The sequence below is a fragment of the Electrona antarctica genome, assembly GCF_951216825.1.
Source record: "Electrona antarctica genome assembly, chromosome: 11".
Lineage (NCBI taxonomy): Eukaryota > Metazoa > Chordata > Actinopteri > Myctophiformes > Myctophidae > Electrona > Electrona antarctica.
The window spans coordinates 43,363,456-43,381,719 of record NC_136792.1 but is presented as its reverse complement, the minus strand read 5'-3'; positions in this window follow the sequence as shown (position 1 = coordinate 43,381,719).

Sequence of the window (18,264 nt, the reverse complement as noted above, 5' to 3'; positions counted from 1 at the left end):
AATGTGCAGGTTGGTGCCTTGCATCATGGTTCAAGGTTCAAGGTTGTGCTTTATTGTTACATCTTGTGTACAGGTACATAAGAGTAAAACTTATTTTTGTTTGGCTTCCTTCAGACAATGCAGCAGCAAAAATATAATACGACATCAAAACAGCAAAACACAGCAAACAAAATAGAATATAGAGTGCAAAAAAGAGCAAACAAGAGTAGAAAAAGAGTATCATATGTACATGTGCATGTTTTCCTTGTAGTAGGAAAATTATTATTATTATTATTTTTTTTTTAACTTCACAGTATTCTATGTTCAATAAATATACAACAAAATAGTTTTAGAGAGGTGCAATTCGAGCTTAATAGTGCGGGGCGAGGGCAAAGGGCAAAGGTGTGGGGCAAAGGTGCGGGGGGGCGGGGGGGTGCTAGAGTTTTCCTTATCCCTGATACGCTTTGGTTCTTATCAGTTCGTTCATGTATCTGATTGTTCGGGGAAAGAAGCTTTTTTGCAGTCTATTTCCAGTGGCTTTGAGACTGCGAAACCGCTTCCCATGTGGTAGCATCTCAAACAGACTGCGGTTGGGATGACTTGGGTCCTTCATTATTCCTCGAGCTTTGCTGACACAGCGTTCATCGTACAGGGCTTGGATAGGGGGGAGAGCACATCTGCTGATGCGTTCGGCTGTCCGCACAACCCTTTGCAATGCTTTGCGGTTTAGGTCAGTGCAGTTGCCATACCAGGCCGTGAAGCAACCAGTCAGGATGCTCTCTGTGGTGCCTCTGTAGAAAGCTCTTAGAACTTTTGGACCCATTCCAGCTTTCTTCAGTTTTCTGAGAAAGAAGAGGCGTTGTTGTGCTTTCTTCACCACCCACTCTGTCTGCACTGCCCAGGTGAGGTCCTCAGTGATGTGCACTCCCAGGAATTTGAACTCTCTGACCCTTTCCACTGCAGCACCTCCGATCTGGATAGGAGAGTGATCTCTGGGAGGCCTCCCGTAGTCAAAGATCAGCTCTTTTGTTTTGTCAACGTTGAGAGCCAGGTTGTTCTCTTGACACCATTGTGCCAGGTTTTCTACTTCCTTCCTGTAAGCTGTTTCGTCGTCATCCGTGATCAAGCCTATGACTGTGGTGTCGTCTGCAAACTTGACCACTTGGTTTGAGTTGAACAAAGCCACGCAGTCGTGGGTGTACAGGGAGTAGAGAAGGGGGCTCAAAACGCATCCTTGAGGGGCTCCTGTGCTGAGGGTCCGGGGGGCAGATGACTTTGTTCCCATCCACACCACCTGACGGCGCTCTGACAGGAAGTTGAGGATCCAGCTGCAAAGGTTTGAGTTTAGACCCAGGCTCTTTAGCTTGAAGTCTAGTTTGAGGGGGATAATGGTGTTGAACGCTGAACTATAGTCAATGAACAGCATTCTCACATAAGACTTCTCCTTCTCAAGGTGTGAGAGGGTGGTGTGGAGTGATGTTGCAATGGCGTCGTCCGTGGATCTGTTCTGACGGTAGGCAAATTGCAGGGGGTCCAGTGTGGGTGGCAGCTTGCTGTTACATGTTTTTCAAAGCATTTGCTCACAATTGTTGTTGTTGTGTTGTGGGTGAGGTGTTGTGGGTGAGGCATGACACTAGCCTGGTTTAACCATTCCCCCTGGAAATAGCATTTCAAAATGCAAATGCAGGCGATTTCCGGGAGGGGGTGGTTTACGAGCCTAGCATGACACACAATTACACGTTTTGTTCGCGTTTGGGTGAGCTAAAAAAAACCTTTCATTAACAATTTTAAATCTTTACATGATTTTGTTCTCAAGTGTGTCCGATGATTAGCATAATGAGTGCACATTTTCAATAACACATCGATAACAGTGTGTGAGTGCATGCATAGATTCTCAACATGATAATGCAGGCCAACTCTCAACCCTACTAATGCCTGAGAAAATCCATTACAGATGAATTGTCGAGGCCTCCTCACTAATTGGCCATTGCTCAATCAATGGCAGCGTGCCATCCATGGAAATGACCCTTGATGGGTTCTGATCTCCAATACTCCTCGACAGAAGCTGCAGCCTTGGTCATGGAATGAACACACACACACACACACACACACACACACACACACACACACACACACACACACACACACACACACACACACACACACACACACACACACACACACACACAGTCAACTAGTAAATCCACTAGTCGACCTTGCTGGTACTAGTTGACTAGTTGATAAGAAAAGATTTTGTAGGCCTCAAGATCAGGTTATCGATTATAGTTATAGTCACCAATGTACACAGTTTTTAAATGTACAAATATTTATTTCAAAAAAGAAAAAAAAAGGTTTTTCTTTCTTTGTTTTCCTTTTTTTTTTTTACATAATAGGTAGTTTACTAGTCGACTAGTCGACTAGTAAACTAGGCAACTAGTCAACTAGTAAAAATGACTAGAAGTGAATGCCCTAACACACACACACACACACACACACACACACACACACACACACACACACACACACACACACACACACACACACACACACACACACACACACACACACACACACACACACACATATTCCTCTGCTCTCTGGCTCTATAGCACCCACTCCCCTCCCCACCTGTCATGTGGTGTCCCTGTCTCCTCGAAGAGGGCTATATTTAGCCATGTCTGTGCTACGTTTTAATGGCCGCCATGACAAAGACTCGACATTGTGGACAAAGTATTTGGTCTTAAACAATTTTAAGCTGTCTAGGTTTGTTTGGGTTGGCAGGGTCAGCCGCACTCACCGGGATTGCCAAAATGTTGCCGCGCGTAGATGAGAAACTGCAAACCTTGAGGCTGAACACATGCTGTGCGTGGCCAAAAGCAATCATACATCAAGTGAGACAGTGTGGTAGCAAACACAATGCCCTGCCCTGTAGAGAAATGTACTGTATGATGCAGTGTTAAACTTTATATTTCAGAGCGTTTTGGTGATTTCCGAGGAAAGATTCATCCCAATAGATTAGCATAAGTGCTGTATTGTATGCTTTGAACAGGGGCCCAAAATGCTTGACTACATCATGGGAGGGAGAGCTGTATCACTCCACTACTTTTACCACTCCACTACTTTTACCACTCCACTACTTAAATCACTTTATTTTGAAAGTAGATATTATACGATCAAGCTGGATAAAGAATGATTTTGGAAGATACATGGGGGATCGTCCACTCACAGTTAACAGTTTTTGTATTGAGTTGTACTTGAAATGTACTGTAATTGTTAATAAATAAATAAATCAATAATAATAAAACAAGCTGCAGGTTAAAAGCTATCTACCGTATAACCATTTGTATACACGCATCAAACATAACACAGACATCTCCAGAAGGATAATATTGGTCTATTGATTGCTCACAATATAAATGTATGTTAACACTGACTATTTACTATTTATGTTTGTGTAATGTTTAATGCAGGGCAAAATTATTTGCGGAGGCATTAGAAGGAGGCATGAGGTCAGTCCGCTGCCCCCCCCAGGTTGGCAGAGAAAGTGTAGCGCCCAGGATTACATTAGATAATTGGCACTGGGTGAAAAAACTGGGTTGCAAAACCGTGGGATAAAAATTATAAAAAGAAAAAGATATTTGCCAGGACCAATCAAATGGCATGAATAACCTAAGTGGGAAGTGGCAGATCCTTCTTGGCCGTCTTGGAATCGCCAGGTTCCTAATGTAAAGTGTTGATGTTAAAGACAAGTAAACAAAGAATTACAAAGGGACACTTTTCATGCAAATGTATCAAATCATACATTCAGTTATACATGTTATAACGTCTGGCACAGAAGGTAGAGCAGCTATCAGTGATCATGAGCAGACTCATCATAGGAACAATATAAGGTGTGTGGGAGAAACAGACAAATAAAATAAATGTCAGCTCAAAACAGAAACATCCTAAGCAGACATAATTGCCAATTAGGCCATTACATCATAAAACCCTGCTGTTCAGTTTGCAGTTTGACCGTTATGTGGTAAGTGAAATGACAGGGAAAAGCACTGTACTGACTTTGACAACTCCATGCACCGATGCCCAGATGATACGCTAAACAATATCATCAGCTTAATTCATGAAAAACCTAATAAAGTTGAAACAAAGTCCCATAGCTCTTCCACCTGGGAACAATTATAGGCTTGTCAGGCCTGCTGCATTTTTCAATGAGAAAACCTTTTACGACAGCGAAACCCAGGGACTTGACAGTTGGTTAATTAATTAACCAAGTGTGCAGAGATTTATTTTTTATTTGATTTTATATAACACTATAACACTTTATTTAATTTGCCTGACTGCAAAGGGGGGAAAAAAACGACTTCTTGTTAAAACACATTTTAGCAGAACACAGTAGGACTTGAACACTCAAACAGGAGACATCTCGTACAACTAACCTTTGCTACCTCCGCCCCCATAGTCGGTGGGAATAACAGCACAGCATCCCATTTAAGACACAGAGGTTCTCCAGAGCTTGGCTCTGACAGCATTTCTGCTCCAATCAATATGAGGTTCAATGGTGTTTATTCAACATCCATATACTCACTGTCACTTCCAAGATCTTTCCCCGCGATGTACGCTGGTCCTGTGATGTGATGCATGCATTTTGTATTACAGCCCTACATATACGCCAATAAATCTGCATAAGGGCTTCACAGCAACACCAACACATTGACAAGCCATGTCTGGTGTGATGAATACGCAGTGATTCAAATTATAGATGCAGTTTAAAGATTAGGTGTGATCTGCCAAGAGCGGGCACAGACGTTACTGGCAGAGGAAAGAGCGTAGGCTGGAGACAACTTGGGTAAGTTGACCTGCCAGGCAAAAGTAGAATGTATAGGTCCTATCTTTGATTACCCATCACATCACACAAGGTAGATGTAACCACACATCTCCCACTCATACATAATGACGAACGCTAGATCAAAATAGAAAAAGAAGCAGACGGGCAAATGCAATTGTTCACGACATGGATGTTAAGCCCTAAACCACATTGAATTCCATGCGTTGAATCACTTGGGACAACGTGGGACGACGTGCGTCAACGTGCAACAGGACATATTAGCTGGGGGCGCACTTGTAAAAATGTGGCTTTTGGTGACTAGTTTTTGAATTTTGGCATGGTGTTAGGTATGGGTATAGAGCGTCGCAGTCCCGCCCCCTACCATGGACCAGGAAATGATTCTCCGTTCATTTTCCTCATAGACATTTCAGAAAGTATTTATTTAAAGACGTTTACGCCGCGGACAAAGCCAACTCGAGTCGTCGACTTTCTGAAATGTCTATGGGAAAAATGCATTGGGATTCATTTCCTGGTCCATGGTAGGGGGAGGGACTGCGACGCTCTATAAGGTTTTCAAAAAGCTGTGCAAACGTATTGGGCGCGCCCCCTAGTGGTCTGTTTGGACAGACTCAGATATTAGACACTTATGGTTGAAAACCAAAATAATTGATAAAAGAGATTTTACAATGGATTCTGTTACTATTGGGTGTGCTAAATCAGGGGTTCTCAACCCGTGGGTCGCGACCCCTCGGGGGGTCACCAAAATATTTTCGGGGGTCCCCAAATTATTTTAAAAAAAAGAAAAAAAAGAAAAAGATTTTCTTTTTTTTTTTTTCACGATTTTTCAAAAATAGCAGACCTACAAGCTCGTAGCGCGCCACTCTATGAGCTTGTAGATCTGCTATTTTTCAATAGCTAAATTATAACAATGCTTAAAACACCAAAAGGGGTTCCCGCCCAAAATGGTTTAAGGTTATTGTAGCAGTCAATTTATATTGGGGGTTGGGAGGGGGCGGGGCGGGGGTCCCGAGACATTGCCAAAGCATTTCCGGGGGTCCCCGGCCAAAAACGTTGAGAACCCCTGTGCTAAATAACATACTATTTTTTTTAGGAAAACCAACCAACCAGAAAGGCATCATTTTCAAGATGGCGTCCACGATGGCTAAAATTAGCAAAATGCCTATAAACTGGGATTTAATATGTAAAACATCATAAAGTATGCACTTGGTAACTACTTTTTTGAATTTTGGCATGGTGTTTGCAACTTTGGAATGAAACCATAGGCATTTTAAACTCCCGGCAGCCATTGTGGACGCCATCTTGAAAACGATGCCTTTCTAGTTGTTTTTCGTAAGAATTTTTTTGTTTGTTATTTAGCACACCCAATAGTAACATAATCCATTGAAAAATATCTTCTATCAATTATTTGGGGTTTCAACCATATACTGACATATCTAATAGTGGTTTCATTGCAAACCGACCACTAGGGGGCGAGCCAAATTAGTTTGCAATGGTTTTTGAAAAACGTCTTACGAGTTTGCCCCCAGCTATATCACACCGCTGGGACAACGCTAAAACCGCCTCCCCTCGGTTTGGTTAGGGCTTTAGAATTCACACTATAGCTGTCTTAGAGAAAGCCTGATCTATAGGAGGCATAACTTTCACAAGTAGGTTAGAAATCAGGTTTGAATGCAGGAGTGTGGCACAGTCGGAATAAAATGAATTGTGAGAATGTCTATAGCTGTCATCGTTAGTATCCATTGTCGCCGTTACTGTTAGCTTGTCCACAAACGCTGTGTTGTTTATAAAGTCATCAAAGTCATAAAATCAAATGTTCTCTTTCCCTGGATTCCTTGGGTCATGACACATCTCCCCCATATAAGCCACGCCCAATGGCGTCAGGATACATTTTCCGTCATTTAAAATTTTCTTCAAAACACACTTTTTGCTCTTCCACCTACAGATTTTGTCCAAATCTCACAGAAATCGGTACACATTATCTACCTATGGACCTATCCGATTAAAACACCAAAGGCAGAATTTTAATAGTCCATATCGTTCGGCCGTAATCGGCTTCCAAAGTTAGTGGGCCTATTTTACAAAAAATCACACTATGCCTATTTGCTCAGACACTATGATGTAAAACTCTTCATTCATTGTCAATGGGAAATCTACACTATAGGTACATATAGGATCGCGAACGGAATGTCCAACCCACCCCAAATTTTAATCACATGTCGTGGGTGGTCAACAGAGAGCCAAAATGAATTCCATTTTCATCCATAGGGGGCGCCACAAATGCAAAAACTTGATTTTTGGGGGATACATCCCCTCCTAATTACTTACACATGATCACAGGGGTGACTTGACATTGCAAATGGCTCGCTAAATCAGTGGGAGGGGCCTATATCAAGCCAACCACACATTTCCCCAGAATTGCACCTTTCCTGTAGGCTACTATACTTGCCCGATGGGAAAGCGCCACACCAGACTGATTACACCTGAAAATACATACATCAATAATATGATCTATTAAATCGCATTACCCACACTGTACATAATTTGGTGTTCATATATTCGAACGGGTAAGGACTAGTTAAGAAAATAATCAAAAACAGACGGCGGAGATTCATTTGTTTCCATCAAGATAGACAATCTCTAAATGACCATCCATGGAAAAAAATCTATTTGAGGCTTATTCGCCTCCATGTTTCATTACAGGCCAGTAACAAAGGGTGCTAGAGGTACCGTGTGCTCAACGAACATGCGTTCCTAACACTGCCCGTAGCAGATAAATCAAAAGAAATCAATGACAGATCGAGTATTGCGGGCTCTGTTGTGTAAATGAAGCCTGGCTTCTGAGTAAGATAATAAATCCCTGCCACATTATTTGGGCTTTTGATAAATCGAGCAACACAATGGGGGGACCGCTAGTGGGAGAAAGAGGGGGGGGGAGGCACTACAAGGCTGTAGATCTCACTGTGAGCACAGTTAATAAAACACGAGGAATTGCCTTTGATACACCAATGCAGACAGTCACTTGCCATTTTTTATGAATGAAAGACATTGGCGTTCCTCTTCGCAGGGATGCTCGTGTATTTACAATACTAAATTTGTGATGCGACGCTATGTTCACATCTAATAGACACACGTAACACCAGTGGCTGCTTTAATTGGTCTGGATTGCAATTTAGTTTTTTTTAATAGAGCTGATTTCTCTGACTGCTAAAGCTATGCATGGCCCTATCAGGGTGGCCAGCACTCCAGACAGAGACAGGAATAGGCCCAGTTGTGTGATTTGGGGGGGGTGGGGGCAGGGGGCGGATGTATTGCTATCAGGATCCAGGGAGCTTTTCTAGCCTCTGACAGATGTGGTATCGGTGTCAGGTGCATGCTATGCCAAAGGGCTGGATTGGTAGGAAATTACTTGACTCTCGTGGCCTCGGCACGCCTTTGTACCCCAGCCCGCAGGGTGAATTGTGGCAGGAATATGAAATGGGGTGGGGGGGGCGGATCAACGCAAGTACACCACTGGCCTCCATCACCACCATCATCCAATGCTGCACAGTTCGTGATTACTACCCAGGGCCATTAGATCACTTTCAGCTCCATCCGTGCTGTTGCCAAGATCACTGCTGTGGATAGTCGGTGTGAAGGGTTTTGTGTGTCCCTAAGTATGCCTGTATGTATGTATGTATGTATGTATGTATGTATGTATGTATGTATGTATGTAGCCTACTATGCACCTTTCCAAAAATGTTGAATATCATGGAAAAGTTGGTTTATTTCCATAATTCCATTCAAAAAGTTTAACTTTCATAGATTATAGATTCAGTGCACACAACGTAAATGATTTCAAGTATTTCTTTGTTTATCTTTACACAATTTTGGCTTCCGGCTCATAACTCTTCATGTGACACCGCGCTCTGACTTAAGGTGCGTTACCCGTTCAAATCATTTCATATAAATAACGGTAATGGGTCGCACACACCAAGACTGTACCTAATTTATTCTGGCATTTTGGACAGGAGACAAATGTTTTGGCTATCCAGCCTTGACCTTGGATTTAAGAAAGCAGAGTTTACCAACACCTGCACTGGACATTGCACCCCAAATCATGACTGACTCTGCTTTCTTAAATCCAAGGTCACCGCAACAGTCTACCAGAATGTTTTAGAGGACTTCATGATTCCTTCTGCTGAGGATCTGCATATTTTATCTTCCAGCAGGACCTGGCCCCTGCCCATACCGCCAGAAGCACCACAACCTGTTTGATGCCCATGCCATCACAGTGCTTGACTGGCCAGCCACCTCGCCGGACCTAAACCCCAATGGGAATCTATGGGGTATGGAGAATGAGGGGCACCATACCCCAAAACAAAGAAGAGCTGATAGTAAGCACCAAGGAAACCTGGGCTTCCATAACTCCCGAGCAATGCCACAGGCTGATTGCCTCAATGCCACGGCGTATCGAGGCAGTGTACAAGGCTTCTTTGACTATGCATGCACCTCCTGGTACCACAGCACCTCAAAGGCCCTTAAAACTAGGCTCCAGACCTCCCAAAACAAACTGGTCAGGCTCCTACTTGGCCTCACCCCCCGAACCCACCTCACCCCTGCCCACTTTGACAGACTGGCATGGCTTAGGGTCGGCGACAGAGTACAGCATCTTGCAATGGGTCTGGTCCACAAGATTCGATACTCCACCAAGATACCCATGTACCTGTGTAGATACTTCCTTAATGTTAACGAAGTCCACACCCACAACACCAGAGGGAGTGCAACGAATCATGTTCAACCCAGATTCGGCACAAACAAGGGACTAAATTATTTTCGCTCCTATGCCACCAAAATGTGGAACGCCCTACCAACAGTCATTAAGACATGCAAATCCCTTGAATCCTTCAAAACCGCTCTCAAACTGGCCCCCGTAAAATCTGAATCCCCCCCCACCGCCCCCCCCTTTTTCCCCTCACTGTATATGTTTCTTTTCCCTTTTTACCTCCATTATGATGAATTCCTGTACTGTTCTTTGTCTATATAGAAGTGTCTATTTGTACGTCTCTAAATGTTTTGATGAATTGAACATGGTGGACCCTGTTGTAAACAAGTGTAATGCTTAATTGGGTCGTCCACTCACAGTTAACAGCCTTTGTATTGAGTTTGTGCTTGAAATGTACTGTAATTCTGCAAACTGTTAATAAAATTTTCAATCAATCAATCAAAAGTGTTGAAGGCAAAGGCCTTGTACACACATGTCGGACGGACATGCTCTGTTCCGTCCGTGTTTCATGGCCGCCTCAATGCTTTTCCAATGGAAGTCACATGGTTTGGCCAAACACTTGTGTTTGATGGGGGGAGGGGGGCAATCAAACACAAGTGTTTGGTACATTTTTTTGGAAAGGTGCTGTATGCATGTTTTTCAGTATGGACCGCTGCAATACCGCTGGGTGACCTAAAGTGGCACTGTTGAGCAGTCTAAAGGGCTACAGTACAGCTTTTGAGCTTCACACTGACCACTATAACTATAACAATAGCACAGTACAGTACAGTACACACACACGCACACACACACACACACACACACACACACACACACACACACACACACACACACACACACACACACACACACACACACACACACACACACACACACACACACACACACACACACACACACACACGATTGTTGTTATATTGTGCTTTTGATTGTGTGACTGATCATCTGCTACTGTAAGCCTCCAGACTGAGCAGGGCAAATTCAAACACACCAACAACGATAAAAAAGGCAAACTCGGCCTGGGCCATGGCTTAGTGGTCCAGGCACCTTGGCTGGTAATCCAGTCTGGCAGTGTGCCGCGGGTTCGACTCCCGATCCCGACGGCCTTTACTGCATGTCTTCCCCCCCATCTCTCTCCCCATTTCCTGTCAGCCTACTGTCTGTCTGTCCCTCCATAAAATATATATAAAAAATAAAGGCGAAAGCCACAAAAAAAAAACATTTAAAAAAGGCAAACTCTTCTCCATCATGGCAGAATTAGTATGCAGGGTTAACGGTGTTGACTTCTGATGTTTTCTCAAAGCACTCTTCTCTGTTATCAGCAGCAGTCACTCAGTAGTATAAGTATCACCACTGTCAAAATCTCCGGGTGCTGTGAAATCATTGGAAGTTCACGACAGAAGCAGCTGCCATGTTCATTCCACTGGATCAACCCTCCGCGAGCCTCCGAACCTTTAATTCCTACTGCCTGTCTCTCAGTTCAGTTTCGGGCATTCCGAGGCAGACTGCGGTTGAGTGAGGTTTTGTTGTACCTGGCACAAATATTGATAAGAGCTATTATACTGGCAGTTCTTTATCCAATTGATGCCTGGTGCAACCTATACGTTGTTCTACCCTTGATGCCGGCGCTCTCTCTGTGTCTCATCAGCTATTGTTATAATTTAGCTATTGAAAAATAGCAGATCTACAAGCTCATAGCGCGCCACCAAGTGGCGCGCTATGAACTTGTAGGTCTGCTATTTTTGAAAAAACATAACTATTTAAAAAAATAATGAATCAAAATTTGAAGGTTTTCAGAAACCTTAGGTCAGGCCCTAGAAGGCGTTCCCAGATTCAGCCTCAGGTATCAATGGGTTATGGTTGAGGATTTGCATACACTGGGGATGATATATTACGTCCACAGAGCATGGAACCACGGTTGCCAAAGTGAATTGGCTTCAGTGCATGATGAGACGCAAGTGGACCCAAATGTAGCTTGAAGGATTTGTTTTCCCCCCATTGTGTTTTGAATAGGGTCGGTCGCTCTTTTCTATTAGCCCGTTCAGGCCTGACGTCGAAATAAAAAAAAACGTTCGCTCTGAAAGAATATATATTCAAAGATTTGTGCCGCATTTTTACGATTTTTCAAAAATAGCAGACCTACAAGTTCATAGCGCGCCACTCGGTGGCGCGCTATGAGCTTGTAGATCTGCTATTTTTCAATAGCTAAAAGTATAACATAATGCTTAGTTAAAACACCAAAAGGGGTTCCCGCCCAGAATGGGTTTAAAGCTATAATATGACACACATGCGTCCTCAGGTCTAAATTGGTTAGTAGCAGTTTGCCCGTCTACTGTGTGATGTGGCATTTCATTTACCCCGGAAATTGAAAGTAAATTAGAAATAGGTAGCAAAATAAAGTGCTTTCACAGCACCACATTCTCGTTTAGATAAACAAAAAATAGTTTACCTTTCCTTGTGTTGTGTTTACCACAAAGAATACAAAAAAATAAAAGAATAAAAACACAGCAGCTCCATCCTGCGTTTACCTCACCTGGCTTCAATGCTATATGAACTCCATTTGGAGTTAAAAGTCAGAGTGGATCGCCTTGAAGGGATTTGTTTATTCATGAGTGCGTGTTTGTAGCTGTGTCCAATTGTGCCCACCTCAACTGTGCATATTGCTTTTAGTGGTCGTCATTGGCATCTCTTTACATCTTCAGTAGTGCTGCATACAGTGCTGCTAAAGCTCTCAATATGGGTGACCAGAATAAAGGCCTTGCATCTTCAAAGTCAACATCTGCTGAATTCCGTTTTTCCATCCCCCTGCCATTTTAATTTGCGGCTCCCCCTCCTTCATCTCCTCCCTTGACAACCCCCCAAATCATCTTCTTCCACCATACCGTCCACCAACCCTTTATTCCCCGTGGCCCTCTCCTCCTCGCCTTCAGCTCCTCGCAGGCACAAATTGAAAGTGACAACTCTTCCTGTTCTCCTCAAAATCCACGATTAATGTTTCATTAATCATAGATTTTTAAAAAACATGCTGCTCCCCTGGGCTTCCTACCATGCTTGAATGAAATAATAAATGAGCAGAGCGCTCTGCGGTTATGAGAGACATTGCTTTTTTCGTGCCAGCCTTCCTTACCCCTCAGATAATGGTCATTGTTTATGGCACCCGCCTGTACTCGGAGGGAGGGAGGTGCTCTCAGCTGAAGACTATAAGGCCAGCCAGGCCGGTCTTCTTACTACTCTGTGTGGTTTCTGATTCTGAATGTTGCATCCTGCCTCGTCAATGACTGGGTGGAAGCAGTTAAAAGCAGTTTATTTTTCTTTGTTTTATTTGTTTTGGATTTGTGAACCCTGGATACGATCCAAAGGATATTCTTAAAGACTGCACGTCATTAAATTGTAAGTAGGTGTCTTATTCACAGGCTCCGTGTACAGCGTTTGATGTTGCCTCATCTCAACTCAGACGAGTGTACGAACGGAACCAAAAGGGTCCATTCGGTTCCATTTGAGTTCAAATAAACACAGGGTTTTACTGAGGTATTACATAGTGTATAGCTGAAAAAGAGGGGGAAAAAGCATTATAGCAAAATAGCATTACGTTTTATCAAATAAAGACTTCGATCTAGGTATACGTATCTGACATTGGGCAGAAAGAATGAAGGAGGGAGAGAGGCTGCATTTGAAACTCTGTATCTCATCTCAGGCCTGACTCCTGGGCTTCATTCCATCAATATATCATACTGGGCCATTGTGCTGCAAGAAATGACTTTCAACACTCTGCAAGGAATAACATTTATAACTGATGGCCCGCCTTGAAGTGGAGGAAGTGAACGGTGCTGCCGCACGTCTTATTCTTGGTAAACAAACCCGTCTGACCTTTAAGCTTAGAATCCACATACGGTATCCACATACAGTATGAATGTGGGAGAAAAAAACATTGATTATGGGCGAGCATATATATATATATGTACTATATTCTTCACAAAACTTTGACACCTATGTCACTTAGAAACTCCATTCAAACTGTAAAATATCCAGCTAACTGTGGACACATACGCTCTTACTTTTCTCTTTGAAAATTTAATTTTTTTATTTTTTTATGAGGGGCGCTATAGGCCCTCCTATATACAGGTTTAATGTTTTTTTTAGTTCAATGTTTGTTTTAATAATGCCATTGACAATGAATGGAAAATGTACGTCATCTTGTCCCTAACCCAAACATTAAATGCCATTAACAATAAAGAGAATTTAATTTGTTTGTTTGTTTGTTTTGTCACCGTTTGTTTTATATCACACCGTTTGTTTTATTGCCCTCGATATGAGTCGTCCTGCGCCATGTGTCGTCCGAAACCAAGCAGCCTTGAGTGGAAGTGGCTTATAAAGCCCTCAAGAGCGAGTCTGTGCCGATCTAGACTCCATTGCCTTGTGCAGCCCTGCTCTGTGTCCGCATGGAAACTGCGACCTACAAATGTAAGTACCACCACAAATAAATGATAAACTGCTCCTAAACAATCTTCATCTGATGCAGAATAGACAATGCTCTTTATTTACCCCACCGTAAAAAACTATAAATGAAACCACACAAACAAAACAACTTTTAACACAATGATTTATAAACACCATGGATGTATATGTCCATTTTGCTGTAGGCCTATTTCCTTTTAAATGTCCATTTTAATGAAATCCACATGTCACACAAACATTTTGCATTTGTACAAACAAAATAACAGGTAACACAATGGCATGATGTAACAATGGCAACGAATGGTGTCTGTTTCCTGTTTCTGCATAAGGAGGGCGAGTGTATTTCCAAACTGTTTTTTATATCCAGCACCCTAATCAAGGGAACTTGATTCAGCTGGAGGGGCACTTCCTGACGAGGGAACCTCCCGAGAGCACTTCAAGTCAAGGGACTGGTTTCAAAAAGGTCCTTAGAGATGCCAAGTCAAAGAGTGCACTGCTGGGACCTTGACTGCATTTGTACTATTTATACTACTAGTTTTGGGCTTGAAGCGAGCCCACATTGTTTCTTGACAGGAACAATATTTTCTAGTTTATATATTATAAATACATTTTCATGAACAGCTAGCTTGCATGGATTGTGAGAGAGGTCGGAGGATTATTGGTTGAGAATAATGCATAGATTCACGCTGTAGATAGATTATTTCCTGTAGTACCTATACCAAATGATATCATCTATAAAGAACATTTTCATTCATGAACGAGGGGGCGGCGTAAAGAGGAGATCAAGTACATTGGCTCAACTGTCTGAAACCAATGACCTGTGGCTTGATCTTGAAAATTATGGCCCCTGCTAGAGTTTGCCAGCTTTGTAATTAACTGCCCAGAACAGGGTGACTTTAAAGGTTAGCTTGAAAATGTACCCGCTGAATTGCACTCATGAATAATTCCCTGATCTACAAAGTACCTGCGATCTCTTTATTCTGTTGGGAAAAAAGTGTAATTAGTCATAAAACCTCATTCCCTCCACTTGTGTATGCAAAGCTATGCCTCAGCATCTGCTCCGTTTATACACCCTAACCTATAAAGCATGTTTCATAACCAAACTGTGTGAACTTAACAGGATTTACAGTAGCACTCCCATAAGGAGAGACAACTGTATCTGCAGTGTGAACATGCAGTAGCCATAGGTTATAGCTACCAGTATATCTGTATTTGTATTTGTTGGGATAATAAAGTTATACATATTCAGATTGTAAACTAAAACATAATCCTGTAATTGCATTTATTTATATAATTTTTTTGTGAATTGGAGGGAAACAAAATGTAAGAGTATTTGTAGATAATGAGCCTCATTGTAAATTTTCCGACTTGACATACAGAGCTGTGTATATTGCATATACCGTTATGTCAATTCTGAAGAGTGATTTATGAAAGGGGCCGGGGCGCAATCTCAATGCAGTGAGATATCGGGAGGATATTTTGGAGCCAGCAGCAATCCAATATATACCCTGGGGCACGGTGGCACAGTCAGTATAGTGCTGTCGCCTCACAGCTAGAAGGTCCTGGGTTCGATGCTGTGGGCGCTAGGGGTGTGCCCTCTCCTCCGCGTCATCAGTGCCCATACCCAAGGTCAGTCCGCTGCCCCCCCAGGTTGGCAGAGGAAGTGTATTAGATAATTGACACTGTGTGAAAAAATGGGTTGCAAAAATCGTGGCATAAAAAAAGAGCCAGGATCATCACAGAGTACCCCCAGAATTTGAGAGTCGATATGATGGAATGGCCTGCCGTGACTCCGTGGGTCCAGACTCCAGAGTGACCTCAACCCAATTGAACACTTGCGGGATCAGCTTGGTCGTGTTGTATGTGCTAGAGTGACCAACAGAACCACATTGGCTGACTTCCCACAGCAAAATGTGGCTAGGTTGGTGACGAGCATGAGGAGGAGGTGCCAAGTGTTGTGGCAGTGTATGGATTGTCCACACGCTACTGAGTGTGTTCGGGAGAACACCGAGTTTAAAATTAGTAAGGTGTAAAAATAGCCGATATGTGTTGTTTTTCCTTATTACTGTGGGAAAAATCAACTAAGCAACTCATAGCAAGGGTGAATATCAACCATTTGCCATTTTGGCAAATTCTTGGAGGGCACTACGCACTACCCACACAGCTCCACCAGAGTGTTCCAGACTTCCCTCTCAAGAGCAACATTTGTGACTTCCTCCTGGGGGATCCCGAGACGTTCCAAGGCCAGTGAGTCGATGTGTTTCCTCCAACTGTGCCTTGGTCTCCTCCCAGTGGGACCTCAAGGACCTCCCTAGGGAGACGCCCGAGAGGCATCCTAACCAGATGCCCGAACCACCTAAGCTGGCTCCTTTCCAGGTGAAGAAGCAGCGACTCTACTCAGAGTCTCTCTCGTGTGACTGAACTTCTCACCCTATCTCTAAGGGAGATGCCAGCCACCCGTTGAAGAAAACTAATTTCGGCCGTTGTATTCGCGACCTTATTCTTTCGGTCATCACCCACACTTCATGACCATAGGTGAGAGTAGGAAAGAAGATTGCTCGGTAGACAGAGAGCTTTGCCTTCTGGCTCAACTCTCTTTTCGTCACAACAGTGCGGTACAGCGACTGCAATACCGCCCCTGCCGCTCCAATTCTCCGGCTGATCTCCTTCTCCGTCCTCCCCTAACTCGTGAACAAGACCCCGAGATACTTCTTCACCTGGGGTATTCCCTACCCAGACTGCACAATCCACCGGTTTCCTGCTGAGAACCATGGCCTCAGATTTGGAGACTAAAAGGAGACTAATAAAGGGGGCTAATCAGCGATAAAAGTTGATTAGTTGCACAATATTTATTTTCTAAAGAGATTTGTTTTATTGGCTTAAAGTACTTCATGGTATTCGAGTAAAAGTCAACATTAACCCTAAGCTTAAAAACAACTCATTATTAAAGAAAGGCTTTTAATTAGTTTGAATGAACATCTAGTGTCTGCTTTTTCTTTATGGTTAGGGTTTATTTAGGGCTTATTTTTCATTATTTTTGTATTGATCTTTTACTATTGCTCTTTTGCTTTTGTTAATTTCCATTGCTGATTTGAATTGCCTGTTTATGTGTTGTATGTAAAGCACTTTGTAATGTAAAGGTGTTTTTGAAAAGCTGTAGGCTATAAGCTGAGGGAACATGCTGAGTGACCATAGAGGTGGAAAAAGTACATAAGTAAATAAATGAATGACGGGTTTTACTTATTGTACACACTTACCACCTCTATGATTGATATGGTTTAATTATGTCAGACTATAATGTAATCAGTCCAACAGCACCTCTGATTTGCTACTCCCTTGGCAGAACACACACACACACACACACACACACACACACACACACACACGCACACACACACGCACACACACACGCACGCACGTGCGCCCACGCGCGCACAAACACGCACCTACCCCTCATTCCTTTCTTCATTCCTTCCTGTCAACTTGGAAATAATCAATTGGCTTCACTGATTGGCCAATGCAACACATCAGCTTCACAGATTGGTCAAGCTTTGTGTCAGTGTTAAAGTAATTTTGGTAGCTAATTTTTAACGAAAATATAAATAAATAAAAAATAGTCAAATTTTTGTCATTTATATCTTTGATAGTTTTAGTGTAGTTTTAGTCTCAAACTCAAATGGTAAATAATAATAAATGAAATAATTAAACCAAATCAATTAGGCCAATACAGGTATTAGATTTTTGGTATGACTGTGCCAACAGTATTATCATAAAATATATCAAATTCAGAAAATAGAATATTAACAAAAAAGGTGGGGAAACCCACATGACTGGTACTCTGAATTGTTACCATTGTGATCATTCTAAGAAATATGTCCCAAATTATATTCTTCTTCTGCATTTCTCACTCAAACATGGGTCAATATGACGCAGCAAACAAAATAGAAATCAAGGTTTCTATTCAGAGAGAGAGAAAGAAAGAAAGAAAGAAAGAAAGAAAGAAAGAAAGAAAGAAAGAAAGAAAGAAAAAAATAAAGAATTGTATCTGAATTGGTGTGATTGCACATAAAGTGCTATTAGCACCAAGAGCTACTGGTAGTGGCAGCTGAGCCTCAGAGGGGAATGGATGGCAATGAGTGCTGGTTTTGGTTCACTCTGTGTGCTGTTACAGTCACAACACGACATACAAACTATAGATTCACATCAGCATGAAATTACATTATGA